The following is a 13,732-nucleotide window of genomic DNA, read 5'->3' as shown; positions in this document are numbered from 1 at the left end:
GCTAAGGTGGGAGGATCACTTGAGGCCAGGAGTTCAGACCAGTGTGGGCAACATAGTGAGATTGCTCTCTACAAAACAAAACACAAAAAAAAACAAAAAACAAAAAAACTTAGCCAGGTGTGGTGGTGCACACCTACAGTTCCAGCTACTCAGGAGGCTGAGGTGGGAGGATTGCCTGAGCCTAGGAGGTCAAGGCTGCAGTCAAGCTATGACTGCACCACTGCACTCCACCCAGAATGACAGTGAGATTCTGTCTCGGAAAAAAGAAAGCGGGGAAGGGAGGCCAAGGCAGGAGGATTACAAGGCCAGGAGCTCGAGACCAGGCTGGGAAACATAGTGAGACCCTAGCCCTACAAAAAAGTGAAAAAAGGCCGGGCGCGGTGGCGCAAGCCTGTAATCCCAGCACTTTGGGAGGCCGAGACGGGCGGATCACGAGGTCAGGAGATCGAGACCATCCTGGCTAACACGGTGAAACCCCGTCTCTACTAAAAAATACAAAAAACTAGCCGGGCGAGGTGGCGGCGCCTGTAGTCCCAGCTACTCGGGAGGCTGAGGCAGGAGAATGGCGTGAACCCGGGGGGCGGAGCTTGCAGTGAGCCGAGATCGCGCCACTGCACTCCAACCTGGGCGACAGAGCGAGACTCCGTCTCCAAAAAAAAAAAAAAAAAAAAAAAAAAAAAAAAAAAAAGTGAAAAAAAAATTAGCCGGGCGTGGTGGCTTATGCCTGCAGTCCCAGCTACTCAGGAGGCTGAGGCGGGAGGATCGCTTGAGCCCAGGAATTCGGGGCTACAGTGAGCCATGATCAAGTCACCGATTTCTAGCCTGGGTGACAGAGCAAGACCCTGTCTGTATAAAATAAAAATTAAGAAATAATAAAAGAGGGGAAATCAATGCTGACCTTACAATAATAAAAGGGATAACAGGGGAATCGTTTAAACTGTATGCCAACAAATCCAATAACTAAGATGAGATGGAGAAATTCCTACAAATAAACAAGCTATCAAAAAACTTTCCACAAAGAAAATGCCAGACCCAGATGGTTTCAATTGTAATTCCACCAAATGTTTAAAGAATTAATACAAATTCTTCACCAACTTTTCCAAAAAATAGAAGATGGAACATTTCTAACTCATTCTGTCAGGGGCCAATATATTCTGATGTTAAAACCAGACAAAGACATCACAAGAAAACCACAGATCAATAGCCCCTAAAAAATAAAGATGAAAAAATCCTAACAGAGTACTAGCAATCTAATTCCAGCAACTTTTTTGAGATGGAGTCTCGTTCTGTCGCCAGGCTGGAGTGCAGTGGCACAATCTCGGCTCACTGCAACCTCTGCCTTCTGGGTTCAAGTGATTCTCCTGCCTCAGCCTCCCGAGTAGCTGGGACTACAGGTGCACACCACCACACCCAGCTAATCTTTTGTATTTTTAGTAGAGATGGGGTTTCACCATCTTGGCCAGGAGGGTCTCGATCTCTTGACCTTGTGATCTGTCCACCTCAGCCTCCCAAAGTGCTGGGATTATAGGCACGTGCCACCGACCCTGGTCAGCAACTTATTTTTAAAAAGATTATGCACTGTAACCAAACAGAATTTACCCCAGGAATGCAAAGTTGGCGTAACACTAAAAATAATCAATTAACGTAACATGTCAATACAATAGGATAAAAACCACATGATCATCTCAATAGATGCAAAGTACTTGACAAAATTCAATACCGCTTCATGATAAAATAACTCAGACTAGGAATAAAAGGCAACTCCTCAACCTGATAAAGGGTATCTATGAAAAATATCACAGCCAACATCATCCCTACTAGTGAAATACTGACGGCTTTCCTCTTAACTTCAGGAAAAAGATGACAATGAATGTATGTGCTTGTTATTTCTGTTCATTGCTATACTGAAGGTTCCAGTCAACTAGGCAAGGAAAAGAAATAAATTCATCCAGATTGGAAAGGAAGAAGTAAATTTATTTATATTTGCAGAGGATATGATCTTGCATATAGAAAAGCCTAAAGAATCCACTAAAAAAAAATTAAAATTAATAAACAAGTTCAGGCCAGGTGCAGTGGCTCACACCTATCATCCCAGCACTTTAGGAGGCCAAGGTGGGTGGATCACTTGAGGCCAGGAGTTGGAGACCAGCCTGGGCAACATGGTGAAACCTTGTCTCTATTAAAAATACAAAAATTAGCTGAGCGTGGTGGTGCGTGCCTGTAATCCCAGCTACTTGGGAGGCTGAGGCAGGAGAATCACTTGAACCTGGGAGGCGGAGGTTGCAGTGAGACGAGACTGCGCCACTGCACTCCAGCATGGGTGACAATGTGAGACTCCATCTCAAAAAAAAAAAAAAAAAAATTAATAAACAAGTTCAGCAAGGGAGCAGGAAACAAGATCAATACAGAAAAACCAACAGTATTTTTATACATTAATATTGAACAATCTAAAAATGGAATTAAGAAACAACATTTACGATAGCATCAGAAAGAATACTTAAGAATAAACTTAACAAAAAATGCAAAACTTGTACTCTGAAAACTACAATAATTGTTGAACAAAATTAAATAAAATCTAAACAAAATGGAACGACATTCCATATTCGTGAGTCTGTAGACTTAACAGTCAAGATGGTGTTGGGCGTGGGGGCATGCACCTATACAGTCCCAGCTACTCAGGAAGCTGAGGAGAGGATCACTTGAGCCCAGGAGTTCATGGCTGCAGTGAGCTATGATCACACGACTATACTCAGCCTGGCAACAGAGCAAGGCCTCATCTCGAAAAATAAAAGTATATATTGTCAAGATGGCAACATGCCCCAAACCCAAACTGATCTATAGATGCAATGTAATCCCTATCAAAATCCCAGTTGGCTTCTTTGCAGATATCAACAAGATGACCCTACAATTCATATAGAACTTTGGGGGACTCAGAATAGCCAAAACAATCTGAAAAAGAACAAAGTTGAAGGATTTATACTTCCTGATTTCAAATCTTCTTACAGTGCTATAATAATCAAGAGAGCATGGTACTGGCAAAAGGACAGACATACAGATAAATGGAATAGAATGGAAAGTCCAGAAATAAACCCTTACATATATATGTTCAATTTATTTTTAAAAGTTAAACAGACTATTTTTAAAGCAATTTTAGGCTTACAGAAAAATTGATGACTGGACAAGGTGGCTCACACCTGTAATCCCAGCACTTTGGGAGGCTGAGGTAACAGGATCTCCTGAGGCCAGGAGTTTGAGACCAGCCCAGTCAACATAGTGAAACCCTGTCTCCATCTCTACAAAAAATGGAAATAATTAGCCAGGCATGGTGATGTGTGCCTGTAGTCCCAGCTACTTGGGAGGCTGAAGTGGGAGGATTGCTTGAGCCCAGGAATTCGAGGCTGGAGTGAGCTGTGATTGTGCCACCATACTTCAACCTGGGTAACAGAATGAGACCCTGTCTCAAAAATAAAGATAAAATGAAATAAAATAAAAATTGAGCAGGAAGTACAGAGAATTTCCATATGTCCCCCTCCCCATGCACAGTTTCCTATAGTATTAACATCTTGCACTAGTGTGGTACATTTGTTACAATCAATAAACCAATACTGACACATTGTTATTGTATCAAAGTTCAACTAAGTTTTGACAAGGGTGCCGAGACCATTCAATGAAGGAAAGAGTTTTTTCAATAAATGAAGTTGGAACAACTGTATAGTCACATACAAAATAATGATTTTGGACCCCTACCTCATGCCAGATACAAAAATTAATTAACGCAATAGTGCTGTAAATATCTTAGAAGAAACACAGGAATAAATCTTGCATTAGGCAATGGATTCCTAGTTATTACACCAAAAACACAGGCAACATAAGAAAAAAATAGATACACTGAACTCCATAAGAATTAAAAACTTTTGTGCTTCAAAGGATACTATGAAGAAAGTAAAAAGACAATCCATAGCGGCCGGGCACGGTGGCTCATGCCTATAATCCCAGCACTTTGGGAGGCCGAGGCAGGCGGATCACAAGGTCAGGAGGTCGAGACCATGGTGAAATCCCGTCTCTACTAAAAATACAAAAAATTAGCTGGGCGTGGTGATGGGCACCTGTAGTCCCAGCTACTCAGGAGGCTGAGGCTGGAGAATGGTGTGAACCCAGGAGGCGAAGCTTGCAGTGAGCCGAGATCGCGCCACTGTACTCCAGCCTGGGGGACACAGCGAGACTCCGTCTCAAAAAAAAAAAAAAAAAGACAATCCATAGAATGGGAGAACATTTTTGCAAATCATTTATCTAAGGCGCTTGTATACAGAATTGATAAAGAACTCCTATGCTCCACAAGAAAAAAGCAAATAACCCAATGTTTTACATGGGCAAAGAATCTGAATAGACATTTGTCCAAAGAAGAGATACAAATGGCCAAAAAGCACATGAAAAGATGCCCAACATCATTAGCCATCAGGGAAATGTCAAACCCACAATGAGATGCTACCTCACATCTACTGCAAGGCCTAAAACAACAATAACAGAAAACAAACCGACAGAAAAAGAAGTGTGAGGATGTGGAGAAATGGGAATCCTCAAACGTTGGCTGGTGGAAATGTAAAACAGGGCAGCTGCCTTGGAAAACAGTTTGGTGGTTCATCAGAAGGTTAAAAATGCAGTTACCATATGATCTGGCAATTCCATTCTTAGTTATAAACCCGAGAGAACTGAAAACATGTTCACACAAACACTTGTAAGTGAATGTTCATAGCAGCGCTACCGATCATAGCCAAAAAAGTGTAAACACAAATGTTTATCAACTAATGAATGAATAAGCACCATGTGACATAGCCATAAAATGAATATTATTCAGTCATTGCAAGAAATGCTACAATATGGATGACCTTAGCAAACCTTACACAAAGGGAAAGAAGCTGGACACAAAAGGTGACACACTGTAGGATTCCATTTATATAAAGTGTCAAGAATAATCAGATCCATGAAGTAGATCAGTGGTTGCTGAGGACTGGTAGGAGGGGAAATGGGGAGTGCTATGGGACTTCTTTTTGGGGTGATAAGAATATCTGAACAAAGATTATGGCCGGGCGCGGTGGCTCACGCCTGTAATCCCAGCACTTTGGGAGGCCAAGGCGGGCGGATCACGAGGTCAGGAGATCGAGACCATCCTGGCTAACACAGTGAAACCCCGTCTCTACTAAAAATACAAAAAACTAGCTGGGCGAGGTGGCGGCGCCTGTAGTCCCAGCTACTCGGAGGCTGAGGCAGGAGAATGGCGTGAACCCGGGAGGCGGAGCTTGCAGTGAGCCGAGATCGCGCCACTGCACTCCAGCCTAGGCGACAAAGCGAGACTCCGTCTCAAAAAATAAAAAAAAAAAAAAACAAAGATTGTGGGGATGGTTATATAACTGTGAATACCCGAAAAAAAAAACCGTTGACTTGCCACTTTAAAATGACTTTGTAGCATGTGAATTAAATCTCAGCAAAGTTGTTACATTAAAAGAAAAAGCTAAAGTAAAAACAGTATCTTTCAAGAATTGCATTGCAATCACATTAGACCACGTGATGAAATCCTCAAAAGCGTGGGGCAGGTGGTAAATCCTGGCCAAGGCTCCTCGGGCGGGCGGGCTGGGAGTGCTGCATCGCGCTGAAGGCGCTGAGGTTGCAGCGGATGCATTCCGGGCCAGTGATATGATGTGGACAGGAAAAGCCTTTTGCTCTGGGAAAAATGGAGGATTGAAACCTCTTCATGTCTTTTTCCTAGGTCCTGATTTGGGAAGACCAAAACAGGGACTTCTACAGTAGTGACTTAATCAGCAGATGCTGGGCGGTCGCCTCCGCACATGGCCTGGTGGGCGGGACGCCTTGCCTTGTCACGCGGGGTGGGTGGGCCTGTGCCTGGCCTCTCTCCAGCTGTGGCTGACAGTACTCATTCAGCCCAGGCTTCCAGGCCCTCCTGGGCCCTCCTATCCATTGAAGGAAATGGGAGATGACTGGGCAATGGAAAAGCCTTTGGAGTCAGAGGTAAATCCGTGACTTGACTTATTGCTGTGAGACCCTGGACAGCCGGATCTAGAGCTCTTGTTCTAGCACTGGACCTGGGAATCCCCAGAACCGGGCCCCTTACCCACACCATTGCCTCTAATCCACAAACCCATGAGGTAGGAGTGGCTTTCTTTCCCAGACCCGCCCTTTCCCTGCGTCCTAGAGGCACTGGGCAAACTCGGTGCCCGCTGCCATCCAGGCAGTCGGTCTCAACTTGGTTCTGTTGTTTTGACAGTTGTCATTTTTGCCGTGACCCTTGTAATGTAATAGGTTTGTTTTCTTTTTTCCTTTTTTTCCCCCCCTATTTTTTTTCTCTCCTTCTCTGTCTCCTGCCTTCCTTTCACCCTCCAAAAGAAGTCTAACTATTAGAGTTGGCAGCAAAATTTAAAGAAAGTGGTTTAAAACTCAGAGAGCCAGGGATGGGCGTAGTGGCTCACGCCTGTAATTCCAGCAGTTTGGGAGGCTGAGGCGGGTGGATCACCTGAGGTCAGGAGTTCAAGAGCAGCCTGGTCAACACTGAAACTCTGTCTCTACTAAAAATATAAAAATTAGCCGGGCATGGTGGCGCGTGCGTGTAATCCTAGCTACTCAGGAGGCTGAGGCAGGAGAGTCACTTGAACCCGGGAAGTGGAGATTGCAGTGAGTGGAGGTCAGGCCATTGCACTCCAGCCTGGGCGACAGAGAGAGTCTCAAAAAAATGAAAACAAAACAGAACAAGTCAGAGAGTCAGAAAATAGGAATTTTAGAGTAAGGAGCTGGGGCAATTACATGCTCTGGTAGCGTTTGAGAATCTGGGGGCCCCAAAGCTTCCCCCCGGGCATTTCTTGGGTACTGTGTGCCTCTCTGTGGGGGCAGTGCTTCAAAGCCCCCAGCTCAGATCTTTGCCAGCAGTGTGGTGAGTAAGACGAGAAAGGCGCACAGCAGTGTGCGTGCCAGGCCCCATATGCTTTTTAAAAGGGACTTTCTGCAGCTAGGGACACTCCGATAAGAGAGTGGAAACTGGTTTCCTCCCTGTGGTAGGGAGATTTTTCTTACCCTTTTGAACTGTTTCTTTTTTTAACCATGAGGAGGCTACTTTCCATCTAAAATGTAATAATGTAAAAACCACACGGGGGTGAATGGTCTAGAGCCGAGAAGTGCCTGCCTCCGGAGGCTGCAGGCTCGGGCCCCTGGAGCAGAGCTGCTGCCCACTCTGTGGGAGGCCTCTTCTGGGTGCATCTTCATGGATTATAAGAAGCACATTACTTTGACCCCAAAGGTAATTATCTTGACTCACTAACTACCTGAATCAGCATATCTGGCTTGGAATCACACAGCTATGACTCCAAACCTGCTCTTTCTTAAAAGAGCAAAGGTGTTTGGTTGGTTGGTTGTTTTACCATTTACAGACATTCAAAGGACTCTTAAGGCAATGTTAAGACTTGTTAACTGGCTGGGTGTGGTGGCTCATGCCTGTAATCCCAGCACTTTGGGAGGCCAAGGCTGGAGGAGCGTTGCTTGAGCCCAGAAGTTGGTGACCAACCTGGGCCATCCTAGTGAGACTACCTTTGTTTCTACTAAAAAAGAAAAGAAAAGAAAAAAAAAATTAGCCAGGCGTGGTGGCGCACATCTGTAGTCCAAGCTACTCAGGATGGTGAATTGGGAACTTAAGCCCAGGAGTTCAAGGCTGCAGTGAGCTATGACTGTGCCACTGCACTCCAGCCTGGGCAACAGAGTGAGGCCCTGTCTAAAAGAAAAGAAAAAAAAAAAAAGACTTGCTGATATGGTTTGGCTGTGTCCCCAACCAAATCTCATCTTGAGTTGTATCTCCCACAACTCCCACGTGTCATGGGAGGAGCCCGGTGGGAGGTGACGGAATTGTAGGGGCGGGTCTTTCCTGCACTGTTCTCGCGGTAGTGAATGAGTCTCGTGAGATCTGATGGTTTTAAAAACGGGAGTTTTCCTGCGCAAGCTCTCTTTGCCTGCCGCCATGCATGTAAGACATGACTCGCCGCTCTCGCCTTCTGCCATGGTTGTGAGGCCTCCCCAGCGATGTGGAACTGGAAGTCTTTAAACCTTTTTCCTGTATAAATTACCCAGTCTCGGGTACGTCTTTATCAGCAGTATGAAAATGGACTAATCCACTTGTTACACATTTTGAGCCATGGAAAGTGCTCAATTTGGAGTACTTGAAAATTGCCACCCTTGGAGTACTTGAAAATTTTTGTATTTTTAGTAGGGACAGTTTCAGTGTTGACCAGGCTGCTCTTGAACTCCTGACCTCAGGTGATCAACCCGCCTCAGCCTCCCAAACTGCTGGAATTACAGGCGTGAGCCACGACGCCCAGCCCTGGCTCTCTGAGTTTTAAACCACTTTCTTTAAATTTTGCTGCCAACTCTGTTAGACTTCTTTTGGAGGGTGAAAGGAAGGCAGGAGACAGAGAAGGAGAGAAAAAAAAATAGGGGGGGGGGGGAAGAAAAAAGGAAAAAAGAAAACAAACCTATTATATTACAAGGGTAATGTATACCACAATATTTGAATGTTTTCCGTATGCCAAACAGTAGCCACACATAGTGTCTTATTTTCTTCTAACAACACCTCTATAAGGTAAGTACTATTATTACTCCCACAGAGACCAATTAGGGAAGTGACTTATTCAAAGTCAAAGAGTTAGGAAACTATTGGAGCCAGGATCTGAGGCGAGGTCTGGTCAAACTCCAGAGCCCGAGCACATAATCCTTACACTACTGTGAACTGTGGGCAAGGAAATACGAGTTCACACATCACCAAATCCAGTGCCAAATTAAGCAGATCAAAAACATAATAGTCACTTGGAGGATAACCACAATGAGGTAGCCCTATCTATTAGGCACCTACTAGATGCTGGGCATCCTGCTGGGCACATCCATCCCCATGGCCTCTCTGTGCACTGACATCTGACGTCTTTCTCAGAGAGGAAGAAACTGAAGCTCACGGGGTGAAGTGACTTTTGCCCTAGGCCAGATAGCCCATAGGCACAGAAAGGAGATAAGACTCAGGGTCACATGACCTCAAAGCACCCTCTCTTGCCACTTCTATTCTTGCTCCTGTTCTCCACTCTAAGTGATCTGGATGGACCCCTGCATGAGCAGATAAAGAGACCACCCTGAAGAGTGTTCATTCCTTCCCCACTGCAGTACTGCCATGGCCCTGCTTGGCCCGAGATGGGGTGTGGTTTGGAGCAAACGTGTTCTTCCCCACCCTTCCCAAACCAGAAGCAGGGACCATACTGACATAGAAGGGGAGGACGAGGACAGTGAGTCGCTGGGGCGCTTTCTCTTACCTCTGCCCTGTTTCCTGGTTCCTCCAGGAACCTCACTGACGGCAAGCTTTGTGCTGGCTTCCATTGCGAAGTGGAGGCTCCTGGCTGGGTGTTGCCTGGACACTTTGTTCCTGGTGGGCACTGTGCACTCAGAAGAAGGCTGGGCCAAAATGTGTCTGCACTCAAGTTTCCAGTGGTATTTCATCAATAAGGAAGATCACTGAGGCTGTGACTCCAGACAGCGTTGCGAAAACAACTAGGAAATGAAAAAAGTAGCTGGATCAAAGGTTACAAAGGGTTGGCTACATTGGCTCACACTTGTAATCCCAGCACTTTGGGAGGCTGAAGTGGAGGATCACTTGAGGCCAGGAGTTTGAGACTAGCCTGGGCAACACAGCGAGATTCCATCTCTCCAAAAAAAAAAAAAGAAAAGAAAAGAAAAATTAACAAAACTATATTTTAAAAAATGCAATCAAGGTATTGACTGGGGGGAAAGAAAGGAGGAAAGGAAGAAAGGAAGGAGGGAGGGAGGGAGGGAGTCAGGAAGGGAGGGAGCGAGGGAGGGAGGGAGAAAGAAAGAAAAAGGGTTACAGAGAACCCTGCTTGACTGAAGGAGCTTTATACACTGCCATTTTACCTACACACTGATAGAAGAAAATGCTTCAAGGAGACCTCAGTTGCCCAGATAACTTCCTTTAATTAATAAATTTCAAAAAATTCCCTGAATGGTCTAGGTAATACGTTTGTCCAATCATGACCACAAGGCGTCTGAAGCAATGGAGTTCTGGTCCAGAGCTGTCAGTGCCAAGGAGATTCCCAGTGTCCACAGCTGCGGCTCCCAAGCTCACTGCTGGTCTTTCTCTGGACTCTCTTCCTGGGCAATAACTTGAAAGAAGTTGAAGTTTGTTATCTCCGTGACTCTACCTGGAGCTCCAGCCTTACACATCCCAATCAGGATGGGGCATCTCCCTGGCTTGACCAGCCACAGGGGCTCCAAATCTTCCTGACGTTTCATCTCCCACTCCCATGGAACGTTCTCATACACGGTGTTTTGTTATGGGCACTGTTGCTGTACCACTCACCCAGGCCTAGCCTCCTGCCTCTCTAACAGCCAATGTGACCAAGTCCTAGCAGTCCTGTCTCTGAAGGTCCTCCCTATCTGGCATCTCCCCTTCATTTTCCCAGTTACTCCAGTTACTGTCCTACTCAAGGAGCCCCCTCCCATCTGGGCTACTACAACCACATGGCCCATCCCTTGCTTCAATCATAGAATTCTTTCTTCACATCAAAGCATATTCAGACACCCGATAATGGTAACAAAAGCAAGCTATCCTGGAAGGAGGAAGGAATCAGGAGGCAGAGGGATGAAATACCTATAGCCTAAATCTCACCTTCTGAGTGAGGTGGACTCCTGCCTCATCTCTTCCCTGGAATTCCTGCGGTTCCCTGAAATACCTGTGGCCTATATCTCACCTTCTGAGTGAGGTAGACTCCTGCCTCATCTCTTCCCTGGACTTCCTGCGGTTCCCTGAATACACACCATGAAGTTTCCATTTTTGAGATGGATTATTTCTTCTGCTCTGATTTCCTTTCTTGTCTGCCCAGCACATGGTTAAAGCATGAGATGTGAAACCAGGAAGAACCAGGTCTGAATCTTAGCTCCACCAGTGGTAGCTCCAAACCTTGGTCCTTTCTGAGCCTGCTTCTTCAACCCTAAGGTAAACGTAATATCAGTACTTACGTTATACACCTGTTCACGGCGTTAAATAAGGCTATATTTAAGTTGCTTAGCAGAGAGATGGTAAGCACTCAATAAATGTTCAGCCATCATAATTTTCCTCACCCTTCATGAGTCAACTTGACAGCACCTCCTCCACGAAGCTTTCCCCGATCTCCTCCAGCTGTGTCCGCAGTGAAATCTACCACACTGCATTGATAGTTAGGCACCATTCTGCCTCCCTCCTCACACTGTGACCTTCTTAAGGGCAGAGGTTATCTTGTTCATCTTCGGTTCTCTGCTATTCAGTAGCATCCATCACTTAGCAGAGCTCACTGTTCACTGAATTAATTCACAAAAAAGGGAGGAAGTATGATCATTCATTAATGAAATGCACTGAACGTGTGCTGTGTGACAGACAATATTCTGGCTGCTGGGGCTACATCTGTGAATAAACAGAGGGAGTTCTTGCGCTCATGGAGCTCCCATTCTAATGAGGAGGATACACTCAATAAACAACTACATGGATAGTATACTAGAGAATGCAAAGTGCTTTGGGAAAAAATAAACCAGATAAGGGGTAACAAGGCAAGAAGCAGTTGCTGCCTTTTTTTTTTTTTTTTTTTTTTTTTTTTGAGATGGAGTCTGACGTTGTCACCCAGGCTGGAGTGTGATGGTGCAATCTCAGCTCACTCCAACCTTTGCCTCAGGTTCGAGTGATTCTCTGGCCTCAGCCTCCCAAGTAGCTGGGACTGCAGGTGCCCGCCACTATACCCGGCTAATTTTTTTGGTATTTTTATTAGAGATGGGGTTTTGCCATGTTGGCCAGGCTGGTCTCGAACTCCTGACCTCAGGTGATCCACCTTCCTTGGCCTCCCAAAGTGCTGGGGTTACAGGCGTGAACCACTGCACCTGACCTGGTTGCTGTTTATGTTAGGTCAGGGAAGGCCTCACAGAAAAGGTGACGTCTGAACAGAGAGCTGAAGAAAGTGAGGGAGAAGGCGCATGGACATTAGAGGGTGGGAAGATAGGGAAGAGCACAACCCAAATCAAGGGAGAAGCCAAGTGTAGAAGCCCTGAGGGGAGAGCGTGCTGCATGGGAGGCCAGCCAGCCAGCGGGCACCCTGGCTGGTGTGCTAGGAGAATGAGGTCGGAGAGGCAGTGGGGTGGGGTCCTGTGGGGTGTGGACCGTGGGTCATGTGGGGCTCCACCATTCCTTCTTGAAGATGCGCATGATTACTGCTTGATTACCTTCCTGGACATCTTGAAAATCCTGTCCTCCTACCTATGTCAAAATGCAGCAGAAAGGAAAAGCCCTAGTCTTACCAGTCTTAACGAGTACAAATGAAGTTGTTGTACATTAATATCTAAATCTCAATGGTTTGAGTTCTCACCTGTGCAAAGGTAGAAAGCCCCAGTTCCAGGAAAATCCTTTTCCCCCTAGTATTTCTAGGAATCCTAGGGGCATGTACATGGTTGTATGATCCTACACCAGTTGCCGGGGTTGGTCAAGTCATGCCTTGGCAGCTTCAGGCTCCAGTGGTCCCACAGGCACACCACAGCAGGGCGCTCCACTCACCTAACCAGCCCCTAGGTCATCCAGAGGATTTATCATTATTCTGAGACTCCACGGGGCCTTGCCTGTGGATCCAGAAGGGTACCACTGTGCCTCAATACAAGACACTACTCCTGGGAGGTGAGAACATGCCCTCCGGGTTCAGATGAGAGGGGCTGTTCCACAGCAACATTTTTTGAACTCCAGCGTTACAGTGTCTATGGACACAGCTTTTAGCTCATACCTATAGCCCTTCTCTCCCCAGGGAGCCAACTTACCTTTAAGTTGGACAGCAGCTTGTCTCAGAAGCTGGGCTTGCTGTCAGACTGGTCCTTCTCTTATGGCAGATTTTCTCTTGAGGCTCCCATAGTCTCTGAAAGTGGGCCTCTGCCTCGGCCACTCCAGCACATCAGGCCTGTCAGTAGTCAAAGCCAAGAGTGACAAAGTTCCCGACTTTCTCCCAGGATTCCCAGCGCCAATAAAAATCAGCGAATGTGATGCCTGAGGAGGATTATTGCCTCACTATGTACCAGTACTGCTGAATCCCATCTCCCACTCAGCTGGGACCCGCTGCAGTTCTTCTGCAGGATATTAGCTTTATCAACATCCCAAGGTTTTCCATTTCTTCTTCGAGGTGTGATTACATTGAGCAGTAACAGCAAAACCTGAAAGAGAATGGATACAGGTGTTCATTTCAGATGGTACAAGTTTAACAAGTCCAAGAGCAACTTAAGGTTCAACACAAAACTTCTAAGAATATATTTAAATCTTAGTACTTCATCCAGAAAACACCACAGCATAACTGAGAGCACTGGAGGCAGAAATAAATTAGTTTAGATCCATGGATTGCTTGCTATTTACTGTGTGACTCTGGGTAGCCATTTACTTTAAACCTATTTTTCCCACTTATAAAAAGGTAATGATGACCACTTGTTGGAAAACTTGAGGGTAATACTTGTAAAGGTCAGAGTAAGACCCAACACCTAGGACCCAGCACCTGGTAGGCACAAAGTCAGTTCTGCTTCCTTTCCCTTTCTGTAGAGAAATGCACAGGATATTCCTTATATGCCACTTATGCTATAGGATTGACATAGGTTTGGTCCCTTATGCTATTGATTAGGTTTTGCTCTAAAA

The 13,732-nt window shown here is 45.8% G+C and overlaps 1 long non-coding RNA gene across 2 annotated transcripts; it reads right to left on the bottom strand.

The window, feature by feature from the left end:
* Nucleotides 1–808: 808 nt before the first annotated feature.
* LOC119620566 (uncharacterized) lies at nucleotides 809–13,545 on the bottom strand. Of its 2 annotated transcripts, XR_012094160.1 has the most exons (4): nucleotides 12,877–13,545; nucleotides 11,170–11,385; nucleotides 9,348–11,039; nucleotides 809–3,454 (listed from the first exon to the last, which is right to left on the bottom strand). It is a non-coding gene; the product is annotated as an uncharacterized lncRNA (long non-coding RNA). The 2 variants fall into 2 exon arrangements; XR_005237048.2 differs by lacking the exon at nucleotides 809–3,454 and having other exon boundaries at nucleotides 8,390–11,039; nucleotides 12,877–13,537.
* Nucleotides 13,546–13,732: the final 187 nt, after the last annotated feature.

The sequence above is a fragment of the Chlorocebus sabaeus genome, chromosome 10 (genome assembly GCF_047675955.1).
Source record: "Chlorocebus sabaeus isolate Y175 chromosome 10, mChlSab1.0.hap1, whole genome shotgun sequence".
Classification (NCBI taxonomy): Eukaryota; Metazoa; Chordata; class Mammalia; order Primates; family Cercopithecidae; genus Chlorocebus; species Chlorocebus sabaeus.
This window is presented reverse-complemented; position numbering and strand designations above follow the sequence as displayed.